Consider the following 14,612-nt stretch of genomic DNA (forward strand, 5'->3'; position numbering starts at 1 on the left):
GAAAGGAAGTATTACGCAAAATTCGCACCATTGTACATCGGTCCTTACCGCATTGTCCAGGATATGCAAAACAATGCGTATAAAATTAGAAGTTTAGAGGGGGATAATGAAATGATTATGAATGCAGCGAATCTTAAAGAATACAGAATAGCACCAGGCGCAGCTCAAGTGAATATCGTGGAAAAACCAAGGAGCTCAAACGCAGGAGAAGACGCAAGTTCCGGCACGGAAGAAGAAGATGAGGAGGATGACCCGTGTACCGAAGCAGAAGAAGAAGATGATGATGACCCGTGTACCGAAGCAGAAGAAGAAGATGACCAGGAAACCCGAACAACGCACCCAGGAGACGACAGTCATTTCGAAACAGATCAACAGACAGAAGAGAATTGTCCGGAATGCGAACAGAACTCAGCCGAGATACTAGCAGTCATGAAACAGATTGCAGATGACCTCGAGAAAGAGAACAAACTTTTAGAGAGAGAAATCAGAGAAAAACTCAGACATAAGCAGAGGTATACCTCCTAAGTTAGGAGTATACATTCGCTTATGGCTGCAAGTATGTCTAGAATGTTATTGGTTGAATTGAGAAATCTTCCACTTTCGCGTAAGATTTCTAACGGCGTAAGGGGGCATTGCACCCATAAGCGAATTTGCCTAATTTAATTCATAATTAAATTGTATATTTCACATATGAGATACCACAGTGAGGCTGTGAAACTCGCAGTCACAAAGGAACTTTCTGGCGCCAGCCTGGCGGCGAGAGAATCCATGAAACTCTTCTCTAGGCACGACCAAATTGTAAAGCACCCTTCCAATAAATTTTATGACACCGCCGGGGAGTGGGCACTTGCTGTTCGTTCTCACGAGAAAAGCACGCGGTGAAGCCTGACCTATTTAGCTAGGACAATAGAGGACCAACGACAGTAACCGCCAATTCGTGGGAGGAAGCGGATGCACCACGTTTTGGAAGAGCGCGAAAGTCTCAACCAATCAGAATATTCTAAATTTGAATGAGCTGTCATACCGGGAGATCTATAATCAGTATCTCGCGATCTGAAGCCCGAGGTGGTAGTAAAAAACAGTGTCCTAACTGCTTCATAATATTTGGTGAATTATCAGTGCCAATATGTGATTAATCAGTGCCTAATTAATAAAATTCAACTTCGAACGGAGGAGTAATAGAACCCAGAATAAGGAGCCATCATGGCTGAACGAGGCCATCCACCGGAAGAAAATAACACCAGTGACGCGCATCATCGTGTGGATTATCCTATGATCATTTCCCGCGGCGCAATATCACATGTGAGTCGGACAGAATTTAGGAAGTTTTGAGTATAAATTTTGAAAACCACAACCTACGGATGTACGAGAAAGCGCTCCCAAGGACTAGATTATTACGCCACATCCCTTCCACGGAACTATTTTCCAGGTGGTGGGAGAAATTTTCATAAAACCCAGCGACCACAGGGTCGAATTCTCAGTTATTCTCAGTTATTCTCAGTTATTCTCAGTGTGAATCAGTTACTCTCAGTTATTCTCAGTCGTTCTCAGTGTTTTGAGTCTTACTCAGTTATTCTCAGTTCTAGAATTCTCAGTGTGAATCAACTCTCAGTGTCTTCGAAGTTCTCAGTTCACAGTTGTTTTGAATACTCTCAGTTATTGTCTTGAGTACTTTAGTGTTATTTCAGTATTCTTAGTGAATCTACGTTTTGACAGAGTGACAGAGTGTGTCAGCAAAAAAATGCATTTTTTAGTCAGCTTTATTTTGGCTGGTACGAAAGCGATTAGACACTTGTAGGCATTTTAGGAAGCCTTGTATTATTTACTTGGGAGAATATGCATTCCATAAAATGAACACTTTCACAGACTTTTACTGTAAATGCAGGGAGTGTAGGCAAGAATTACACTTGCAATTTAAATGAACTCACATTACTAGTCGAGGGAAACAAATTCATGTTCCAGCAGATTTTACATAAAAACATTTCTAACCAGTGGGGAGTGTTACATGTGAGATCAGTATATAAATTTTCTCCACAAACATAAACGGTATTTAGCTTGTTTCTACCATTCTACAAACTGTTTGGCAAGCTAGATGTTTACAGGCAGAAACTAGTAAGACAAACGGGAAGGTGATTGACTTTATTCAATGGAGGCCGCAACAGCAGACCTTGAGGGAACAGTTATGCCCCAGTAGGGTTGACGTACTATAAGCTGTAAGGTAAATAGAGCTGAGGGATCGACGAGCAGGCTACCAGGTGATCTTGCAGGTAGATAGCGAGGAGACCATCCTTCCACACAACAGGCAGGAGGCTGCAAGTGGCATCTTCTAAACTTTCACTGGAGTGAGAGAAATGCGAGTGTTTTATGCTAATATAAACGTGTGTCACGGCATGGCAAGTATGTGTCAAATTTGCGTGTGTATAAATCTGGAATACCACATCAGCTTGAAGATGGAATTCTAATTTCAACCATGACGGGGGCCGGTGGGTGAACCGCCTTGCTTCCACCATCAGGTATGAGCATTATTATAATGTAAATAATATGTAGGACCGTGACAAAATCGATGATCAGTGTAGTTTAGAGTACTAAGTAGGGTTGTAAATAATTCACGGTTTTTATAATTCTGATAATAACATAATAATAATAATAATAATAATTATAATTATAATAATAATAATAATAATGTTTATGTTGCACTTTCAGATAGGCTTATTTTGTGCACTTTGTCTAAGTAGATGTTTGTTTGCGTGACTTCATGGTTGATTTTTGTAGTATGTCATTTTGACAGTTAGGCAGATATGATTTTGATCTACGAGTGTAAGGTCAGTTTATTATTATTATTCTTCATGATTTTTTAGATCGATGGTTTTTGAGTCATACTTTCTTTTGTTGGAGTTTTGATCGTGTGGACGCCATCGCGATGTTTTCAATGTTTATTTTGTGTTGCGCATTTCAGTTGTTTTATGTTGCGGAATCATCCTTTAGATGACCGGTTTCGATTTGTTTCTTATCCCGCGTATTTTGCGACGATCTTGGGTAGACGCGAGTATTTATTTTGTGTAGTTGCGGCTACGCACGTTTCAACATTTGTGTTTTGAGAGGCAATCTCGTCATTTTCTTTTATAGTAACAATGAGCGCCATTGATGAGTCAGCTCTGTGATGTTTGTGATGTGTTGACAGTGAATGATCGAAAGATTGAGCTAGATAATTAATATCCCTGATGATCTACGTTGATGATGGAAATATGAGATTTGAACCATGTCTTGAATTGACATAAGAAGTCGTAATGTGCACGACAGATATTTTTGCCCGCCGGATACGAGCGAGGCTGTATTGTGGGAATAATGAATTATAATGACGTCGCGAATTAATGAGGAAATAGAAGTGTGAAATGAAGAATTTAACCACGTGCGTTAAATGTGTTACGACATGGGTATGATACTACAGGCAGGAGCCTGTATTTGTTAAATAATTCCAGGGAGAATAGATGCTCGACTAATAATGCTAGCCAGTGTACGATGTGGACAGAGCGACGAGTCAATGTGTTTTGAATATTTATGTAGAGTCACGGATAACGTGAAAGAACAGTAATTTTTCCATCAAGGTTAAATAATATTATGTCCAGACATTTGTCGTCTGAAATTTGAGATTGCCGTCAAATTCGCAATATTTTGCTACTCGCAGCGGGGTATATTTTTCTGGTAACTCCGAGTTTGTTTTGCGCATTTCTATCCTTGTTAATTTCCAGTAGGCCGCGATGGTGGGATCCAGTTTGTTTTGTTTTCTTTCTGAGTGCACTGTTACCGTTGTTTGTAGGACGCAAGCGTATGTGAATTATTTATGTTTGTTGTTGTAAATAGATAAGTGCAGCTAGGCTAGTTTGTTTTGATTTCTGTATTTTATCGGAGCAGTGTTTCTCCGTTAAGTAACGTAATGATGTAAATACCATTTCAGATGTTAGGTTTATTGGGTCATCGATTATGTCACCGTCGAAATAGTAGTGGTATGCTCATACCAGGCATACAAGTAATTACCAAACTTTCTTTTAAAATCCACTACATTTTTATTTTGAAATGAAGCGATCTTTAAATAAACCAATTGTATAAAACTGCCGCAAGAAATGGTAAATAAGATGGTATCTGCCTCCATCTAGTGGTGATACCACAAATATGAATTTATAATGAAGTGCAGTTGGCGGCAAAGTCAATAGAAATTTTAATGTACAAAGATCGCTGTCATTCGATAATGTTAACATCAGGCACTTGGCCTAATTTTGTTTTATTTTAAGAGTCCAGTCTATCACAGGCAAGCAAGTGGAGTCTAACGTAGATGAGTGGTTGGATACACTCAGAGTGATGTTTCGATAATTGATTTGTTTAATCAGGAGGTATTTGAATAAGACAACGGTCATGTATGAAATGAAAGTGATGTTCATGGTTGTTTTGTTCTGTTTTTCTAAGAATTATTTCCTTAAGTGATACACTTGCTTAGTGCAGTCCAAGTTTATTTAAATTTGGGTATTTTTCCCAAATGAGGCAACATGTGTTAAACATTTAATAACTCTGATAAGTCAGTGGATTGATCGACGTAACAGAATTTAATTTACTTTGTTGTGAGTCAACTATGTTAAATTTATTAATTTGAATTTTTGAGAGATCCTTTCTCCGTAATGTAAATTTTTGTATTTCAAGTAGGTGATTTTTCTGACCAGAGTTTTTACGGAGTCATTTTGTACAACTTGAAGAGAGTGTCAAGATAGTCTGGCATATTTAATTTAGGTGTTTGACCTTCAGTCAGGTTATTTAGGCAGTTTATGTTTGTTTTGTAAGGCAGACCTTCAATTTTAATATTTATTAGTTTCATTTATTTCATTTGTCTACATTTTTCACTAGTTCAATCTACGTCCATTTTAGCACTTTGCATTTTATTTGAATAAATTAGTCTTTTATTTAAACTTTAATTCAGTCTTGGGTACCGTCATTTTAGTTAGTTTACCCCCTTCTTTTCATCTCCCTCACTCCTCTATCAGCAGGTGGCCTCTCCGGGGATATCGAACGGGCACGACTGAGAAGAAGAGTCTACATGCAGCGGTGAGTATGATTTATATGTCATTTATTACAGGAGCAGCCGGCGCAAAGAAGAGAGAAGAGATCACCGCAGTTGGTGCCTTAAAAGGGCACAGTATAGTGATGTTATTGTCGTGATCTTTTCTTAAGCTGAAAAATCTCGAGGTCATTAGTCACTATAGATCAGAATGGTAATGAAACTGACTGTCGAGATGAGAAGAAAAGCAAGCAGGAACTGTCACCCGAAGAATTGTGAAGAAAATTAGCACAAAAGTGGAAGGAAGAGTATTGAAAACATTAATATCTCCGGGCCGAATAAACAAAAACAAAATGTGATCCCCTACCATGTCTCATGTCCCTGAAACTTACCAGTAATAACATTCCTCTGACAATCTATTTTTGTTAGTTGAGATGTGCTACGTCTTTTTTGCTGCCACTCATCTCCCTTAGATGGCAATATTGCTGCAACTTCTAAAACTAACCCATCAATGACTGATACACAACAACTGTAGTATCTCATTAAACTTTCCTGTTCGGCTCCATGGCTAAATCGTTAGTGTGCTGGCCTTGGTTCCAAGGGGCCCCAGTTTTGATTACCGGTCGGGTCGGAGATTAATCCAGATGTCTCGGGGGGCTGGGGGTGTGTGTGTCGTCTCATCATCAGAATTTATCATAGGTAGGATCCCATCCTATACGGCGTCAGCTCGAAAGACCGGCACCTGAACTCTTCGGAGGACACACGCCATTATTATTTTTATTATTATTATTATTATTATTATTATTATTATTATTATTATTATTATTATTATTATTATTATTATTAAACTCTCTTGCATATATCTTTGAATTAATCCAAAGTAGATTCTGTGAAATATGGCCGACTCCTTGCTGAATGGTCAGCGTAATGACCTTCGGTTCAGAGGGTCCCAGGGTTGATTCTTGGCCGGGTCGGGGATTTTAATCGCTTGTGATTAATTATTCTATCTCGGGTACTGAGTGTATGTGCACTTCCCAACACTCTCATCATCTTATTCAGACAACATACCACACTACCAACCACCACAGAAACGCAAAATGGTGCTTACATCCCTCCACATAGGGTTGGAGACAGGAATGGCATCCGGACGTAAAACAGGGCAAAATCCAGATGCGCGACACTGTTAACACCCCCGACCGCACAGGTGTGGGAAAAATTGGTAAGACAATAAGAAGAAGAAGTTTTTGTGAAGTATATCCTAGAAATTTGTTGAGAATACTCACACACAGATCTCTGTATAGTAATATAACGAGATCTCCAAAATTAATCTAAAAGAATCAGGAGATTGAGTTGTAGGCTATTTGTTTTGACTGCGCTTTTTCCTGCAAATCATAGAAACTAAAAATTGCATATGATGAGTATAATTTTTTCTTTTATCAAGTGAGAAACCTAACACATGATACACAGCAAATACCTAGAGCCCAGTCTCTATGGGAATTACCAACCTTTCTCCCTATGTAAAGTTGATAACACTTCTTTTCTTTTTTTCTTTTTTCTTTTTTTACAGGAGGCGCGAAATTTCGTCTCTGTAACTTGATCGTTAGCTCACCACAAATTTAGCAAACACTTTAATACAATGGTGAAACTTTTCAGTAAACCAATGTCTCATAAGAAAATTATACAGCACAAAACACAACGGGTTGACTACAGGTTCAATGCTGGCTATCTGCTTAACATAGTAATGTAGTATCTAAACATTACAACATGTCTTACATGTAAATAAGCTTTCACCGTGTTTCCAACACATTCTGAACAAAACACCCTCATCTGTGGAGAAAATTTCCCACATTTGCCATGAAATTCCCTATTCTTGTAACAAAATAAATACGTATAACAAAGAGACTGTATCTAGAAAATGTGTACGGTAGAGCAATTATTATTATAAGATATTTTAATTTAGCACTAAAATGCACTGCACTAGAGACAGCATTCTTTATTGTTGAGTAAATATAATGCTTATCCAGTGCCATTTAGCAAATAAATTAAAAATTAAATTTCATAATAATAATAATAGTGGTCCGCTGCGGTGTACTGGTTAATGTGATAAACAGCCACCCCAGGTGGCCCGGATTTGACTCCCTTTTCAGGCATCTCCCAGTGGTTTTCAGTGGTTTCCCACTTATCCAGGTAAATGCCGCGATGGTACCTAACACACGGCTACTGCCGCTTCCTTCCCTCTTCCTTGTCTACGCCTTCCAATCTTCACATCCCCCACAAGGGCCCTATTAAGCATAGCAGGCCACCTGGGCGAGGTACTGGCCCTCTTCCCCAGTTGTATTCCCCGACCCGAAGATCCTCGCTCCAGGATACTGCCCTCGAGGCAGTGGAGCTGCGATCCTCCGCTGTGTCTAAGGAAGTACCAACACAGGAAGGTAAACAAATGAAGAAAGAAAGAATGAAATAAAGAAAGAAAAATACAAGTGTATAAATGGAACCAACAAATCAAATACACAGGTATTCACAACCTGTATAGATAATAAAATATTCAGCACGGAAATGTTGTTTAATTTTTCATTTTTACCCCTTTGGCCGGCAGTCTCCCAGTATGTCGGTTGTTGACTTCATCAGAATAAAACTAGCAAGTTGGCCGTGTGGTTAGGAGCACGCTGCTGTGAGCTTCCATCCGAGAGATAGTGGGTTCGAACCCCACTGTCGGCAGCCGTGAAGGTGGATTTCCGTTCTTTCCCTTTTTCGCACCAGGTATATGCTGTTGTTGTACCTTCATTGGGGCTACGGCCGCTTCCTTCCTACTTCTAGACCTTTCCTAACCCATCGTCGCCATAAGACCTGCCTGTGTCGGTGCAAGGTAAAACAAATTGTCGTCAGAATAACACAGTCATGTCCTATTGATTGTGCGGTTCAGGGGCACAAGGATTATAGAAGGTGTGTGATTGTGCTACTTTGATGCTTTTGTGTAAAAGTAAGTACACGTAAGTGCAATAAATTGAAAGTAATATCAAGAGAACGATAAAATTGTGGCCACAGACGGCTGTTGATTGGTTGATGTTGCTGATCTTATATCGGATTTGTCATTGAAGCCATGAGCTAAAGAGTCATCGAAGTATATACTAGAGACTGTTACGCCTTCCACCATTTAGTCTGCAAGCCTCTGTGAATTTACTAAATGCTGTCACAATAATCTATTTTTAACTATTGTAAATATGTGGCCTCATCTAGTTCCATAACTCGTATATTTAAATCATTAGAAACTGTATCAAGAGATCATCGTGTTGGTCTCCCTTTGCTTCCTTTACCCTCGTTGACCAGATCCATTATTCTTAGGTAATTTATCCTCTCCATTCACCTCACATAACTCCACAACCAAAGCCGTTTCATGCATATAGATTCGTCAATCGAGTTCATTCCTTACTTGGCCTTTATCTTCTCATGAAGAGTACCTTCCTGGCATTGATCCCAACTGTTTGTATCATCGATGATTTTCACTGCTTTCCTGTTTGTTACTTCTGACATATGAATAAGTTAACCTGAGTCCACCCAGCTTTCACTACCGTACATCAAAGTTAGTCTGAAAACAGACCGGTGAATAGATACACGAATGTTCAGATAAAACACATTCAAAGACTAGATATAGTAAGTTCATATTCACAGGACATGTTCATTAGTATGTTCTGCAGAAACGATTAGCATTTTAGTCACCTAGGTTTAGCATGTGTCCTGTCGCCTAGAGGCACTGGGTCCTCCATGGGCACTGATAACTTCTTCCATGCGTGATGGCATCGACGCTTATAAGGCGCGAATGGCTTCCTGGGGTATAGCCATCCATGGTGCAGTCACCTGGTTCCACAGTTCGTCTTTGGTGGTTGTTATTGGGTCACAGTGCCGCACCCGACGTTTCACCATATCCCACACATTTTCGATTGGCGATAAGTCCAGTGATCGGGCGCAGGGTGACAGTCTGACATCCTGTGACAACAAGAAGACACGTGTTCGTGCAGCAACATGTGGTCGCGCATTGTCTTGTTGAAATATGGCGTCTGGGGTGTCGTGCAGAAAATGTATGGCTACGGGTCGCAGGATGTCATTCACGTAGATGGAATTGGTCACAGTACCCTGGACACGCACCAACTGTGATATGTGATTGTACCGAACAGCACTCCGCACCATAAGACCTTGAGTTGGCGCTGTATTTCTTGTGTGAATGCAGTCAATGTGATGCCTCTCCCCCTGTCTGCGGCGAACCAAAATGTGGCCATCATTTTCAAACAAACAGAACCCGGATTAATCAGAAAACACTATCTGCTGCCATCCCTTTCCCTCGTAAAGTCGTTCCATACACCATTGCAACCTAGCATGTTTATGCACATTAGTCAGAGGTAGGCAGAGAAGTGGACGACGTGCCCGTAACCCAGACCGTAATAAACGACGACGGACTATCACTCCTAATAGTTGAAGATATGTTACACTGTTCTACTGTTGTGCCAGAGCCGAGGAGGACGCAGATCTCTCCTGCAATGCCATTCGGGTGAGGTGTCGATCTTCTCGGGGAGTGGTCTGGGTGGTGCGACCAGACTCATCACGTCGTGTTCAACGCCCTTTCTGTGCTGTATTCTGTACACATCCTTGCACTGCCGCACACTTCGGCCCACACGAGCCACCAATTTTCCGGATGGATGCATCACGTTCTCTCATGGCGATAATGTGACCGCTTTCAAACTCACTCGTTTGACGGTACGGTTCTCGCATAGTCTGCGAGGCATCCTGCACGTCTGCTCAAGTCACACTGATCAATTACCTTCGGTTTATAGCGACAAGAGAGCCGCAGGCACATTTTATATGTCAGTGGTGGCGCGCCGAGATATCGATGTGGACCTTGAAACTGAAGGCCGACATAGTTCAAATAGTATTAATTTCTTCAGAATATACTAATGCACATGTCCTGTGAACCTGTGAATATGTTCCTTTCTCTAGTATTTCAAGGTGTTCTGGTTTTTATGAACATGAGTAAAGTTTCGTCCGGGCGTTGATTTCTTTCTTGCAGAATAGATACTTTTGATCGCAACTGCGAACTCTCTGCATTAACTTTGCAGCACTATGATTCAATCTCACTAACTACACCACCAACCTGGTAGAAAACACATCCTAAATATTTGATAAGATCTGCATTTATAAGTATTGTATTCCGAACCTGGCATTCAAATCTTTTATATTTCTTACCTCCTGACATGATGTTCACGTTAGACTTGGAAAGGCGAATTTTCATGTCACTCTCATCTATATATAAAGTAAGAGTTTTGTCTGTACATTGCTCAGAATTTGGAAAGAATGATATTTCTGTATCGGTCATATCCACAGTAACAAGCAAATGCATTTTTTTCTTTTCCGTAATTTCTATCTGTCTGTTTGTCTGTCTGTCTGTCTGTCTGTCTGTATGTATGTATGTACACGCATCACGAGAAAACGGCTGAAGAGAAAGTAATGAAAATCGGAATGTGAAGTCGGGTGATGAACCGCTACAATCTAGGCTATGAATTATTTTATTCACGCAGAGTGAAATGGTAGTTTAGGGGAAGGCCTGAAATTTAATTCTCAAATATTTATGTTATTAGTGGCCGTGTCTTAATGAAAATCGGTATGCAAGGTCGGGGTAATAAGTCGATATAATATAGGCCATGAATAATTGTATTCACGCTGAGAAAAATGGTAGTTTAGGGGAAGGCCTAAAATTTAATTCTCAAATATTTATTATATTAGTGGTCGTATCTTCACGAAAATTGGTATGCAAAGTCGGGGAATAAGTCGCTATAATCTAGGCCATTAACAATTTTATTCACTCTGATTGGAATGGTAGTTTAGGGGAAGGCCCGAAATGTAATCTATAAAGTAGCTTGTCCTGACTGACTGACTGACTGACTGACTGATTCATCATCGCCGAGCCAAACCTACTGGACATAAAGAAATGAAATTTTGGGAATATATTCATATTAAGATGTAGGTGCTCGCTAAGAGAGGGTTTTTGGATATTCCGTCGCTAAGGGGGTGAAAAAGGGGGGTGAAATTGTAAAATGAGTGTGTCTATATCTCAAAACTTTAAAAGTTGACAGCTGTGAAAATTGGTATTTAGAATCTTCTTTAAAAATAAGGAAACACGTATTTTTTTGTTTTCAGAAAATCCCAATAGGAGGGGTGAAAAAGGGTGAAAAAGGGGTTGAATGCCTTTAATCAGGATACCGGTACCTATATCTCAGAAACTGAAGATATTACAGACCTCAAAATTGGTACTTTTGATCTCTTTCAAAAATAAAGAAACACATATTTTTTTGTTTTGGGAACATCCAATTAATGCGAGGGTGAAAAGGGGGGTGAATTTTTAAAATGAGTGCATCTATATCTCAAAAGTTTTAAAGTTTAGAGATGTAAAAATTGGTATTTAGAATCTTCATTAATAGTAAAGGAACACGTATTTTTTTGTTTTCGGAAAATTCCAATAAGAGGGGAGAAAAGGGGTGAAAAGGGGTAGAATGCCTTTAAAGAGAATACTTATATCTTAGAAACTGAAGATATTACAGACCTGAAAATTGGTATTTGGGATCTCCTTTAAAAATAAAGAAACGCGTATTTTTTGTTTTTAGAAAATCCAATTAATGGTGGAGGGTAAAAGGGGGATGATTTTTTAATATGAGCTATACCTCAAAACTTTTAAAGTTTGTAGGTGTAAACATTGGTATTTAGAATGTCTTTTAAAATAAAGAAACACGTATTTTTTGTTTTTGGAAAATCCAATTAATCGGAGGGTGAAAAGGGAATGAATTTTTAAAATGAGTGAATCTATATCTCCAAACTTTTAAAGTTTGCAGATGTAAAAATTGGTATTTAGAATCTTCATTAAAAATAAAGAAACACGTATTTTTTTGTTTTCGGAAAATCGCAATAGGAGGAGTGAAAAGGGGTGAAAAAGCGGTTGAATCCTTTAATGAGGCTACTTATATTTCAGAACCTGAAGATATTACAGACCTGAAAATTTGTATTTGGGATCTACTTTAAAAGTAAAGAAACACGTATTTTTTCGTTTTTGGAAAATCCAAATATTGGGGGGTGAAAAGGGGGGGTGAATTTTTAAGATGAGTGTATCTACATCTTAAAACTTTAAAATTTACAGATGTAAAATTGGTACTTAGATTCTCCTCTAAAAATAAAGGAACACGTCTTTTTTTGTTTCCTTAAATCCCAATAGGAGGGGTTTAAAAGGGTGAAAAATCGGTTGAATGCCTTTAATGAGGATACATATATCTCAGAAACGAAAGATATTACAGAACTGAAAATTTGTATATGGGATCTCCTTTAAAAATAAAGAAACACGTATTTTTTAGTTTTTGGAAAATCCAATTAATGGCGGTTAAACAGGAGTGACAAAATGGGGTGAATTTTTTGAAAGACTATATCTACAGAATATCTTGGTAACGTAAAATGTTACAGACGTAAAAAGTGGGTGTTTGGAATCTCCTGTAAATGTAAAGAAACATAGGTGATTTGTTTTGGGAAACTCCACTTAAGGGGAACTCAAAATGGGTGAAATTTTAAAATGAGAATTTTTACAGTATATCTCAAAAAACTTAACATGTTACAGAAGTGAAAAATGGTATTTTTTTATCTCTATTAAACATAAAGAAACGTGTATTTTTAGTTTTCGGAAATACCACTTGGGTGGAGCGGGGGGGGGGTAAAAGTGACTGAAAATGGTGTTGAATTCTTTTAATTAGGCTACTGATATCTCAAATATGAAGATGTTACAGACGTGAAATTTGATATTTGGAATCTGCTTTAAAAGTAAAGAAACACGTATTGTCGGAAAATCCAATGAAGGGGGGGGGGGTGAAAGAATTGAAAAATTAATTGACTTAATTGTATGAGAATACATACATCTAATAAAAACTAAAGTTGTTACAGACGTGATAATTCGTATTTGGATCTCCTTTAAAAACAAAGAAAAACGCGTTTGGGGGGGGGGACCATCTTGGAGGGCGGGAGTGTAAAGGAGTTGAATTCCTTTAATGAGGACACATGAATAAAAAACTGAAGAATTTTGAGTCGTGATAATTGGTATTTAGAAGATCCTTTACTATTAAAGAAACAAGTATTTTTTGCGGGAAAATTCACTTGGGGGGGGGGGGGGGGAGTAGTGTGAAATGAAGTGCAAAAAGTAAATTATTTTTATGGGGATACTTATATCTCAAAGCTGAAGGTAATAGACGTGAACATTAGTGTTTGGAATCTCCCTTAAACATAAAGAAACAAGCCTTCATTTTCGTGGGGGTGGGGGGTGGGGAGGTGGCGGTAAATAAACTTAACGGCGGTGGGGTGTAGAAGGAGGTGAGACCAATTGATTTTACTGTTATTAATGTGCTTATAAGGATCCTCCGTTGCTCAGACGCAAGCGTGCCGGCCTCTCACAGCTGGGTTCCGTGGTTCAAATCCCGTTCGCTCCATGTGTCATTCGTGCTGGACAAAACGGAGGCGGGACAGGTTTTTCTCCGGATACTCCGGTTTTCTATGTCATCAGCCATTCCAGCAACACATAATAATAATAATAATAATAATAATAATAATAATAATAATAATAATAATAATAATGTTCCGGACCGTCGTCAAATGGGCGGACCGCGCTGCAAAACGGCTCCTGGACGGTTAATAACTAAGAATGCAGCCTGGCCGCGGGTTCAGTGCCGCCAAGGCACCCAATATGACACCACGCTGGATCTCCTGAAGGATTTTATCCATATTAAAAATGATTATAGGAAAAGATGGCACAGATTTACGGACCCAACTGACCGGGAGGAATACCTGAGCCTAACCCGGGAAGTACGAAATCGATTGCTGAAAAGGAAGATTGAAAAATGGGAGGAAACGTGCCGTAAAAAAATAGAAAACGAGTCAGATCGGGAATTTTGGTGGATTCTCGCAGAAAACGAGTCAGATCGCGAATTATATATCTAAAACAATAAGCATTCAATCATAAATTTCAGTATAATACCGTAGCGAAGCACGGGTATCTTGCTAGTCTATATATATAAATAAGAGTTTTGTCTGTACATTGCTCAGAATTTGGAAAGAATGGTATTTCTGTATCGGTCATGTCCACAGTAACAAGGAAATGCATTTTTTCTTTTCCGTAATTTCTGTCTGTCTGTCTGTCTGTCTGTCTGTCTGTCTGTCTGTCTGTCTGTCTGTCTGTCTGTCTGTCTGTCTGTCTGTCTGTCTGTCTGTCTGTCTGTCTGTCTGTCTGTCTGTACACGCATCACGAGAAAACGGCTGAAGATAATTTAATGAAAATCGGAATGTAAAATCGGGTGATGAACCGCTACAATCTAGGCTATAAATTATTTTATTCATGCCGAGCGAAATGGTAGTTTAGGGGAAGGCCTGAAATGTAATTCTCAAATAAGTTATTTATCTTATTTATTTCTCAAATAAGGTTCTCAAGGGATACCTGGTAGGAAGGTATCCATAAATACTACATAACTAACATAATTTTAGTTATGTCGTAATTTAG

Source organism: Anabrus simplex, chromosome 1 (assembly GCF_040414725.1).
Source record: "Anabrus simplex isolate iqAnaSimp1 chromosome 1, ASM4041472v1, whole genome shotgun sequence".
Taxonomy (NCBI): Eukaryota; Metazoa; Arthropoda; class Insecta; order Orthoptera; family Tettigoniidae; genus Anabrus; species Anabrus simplex.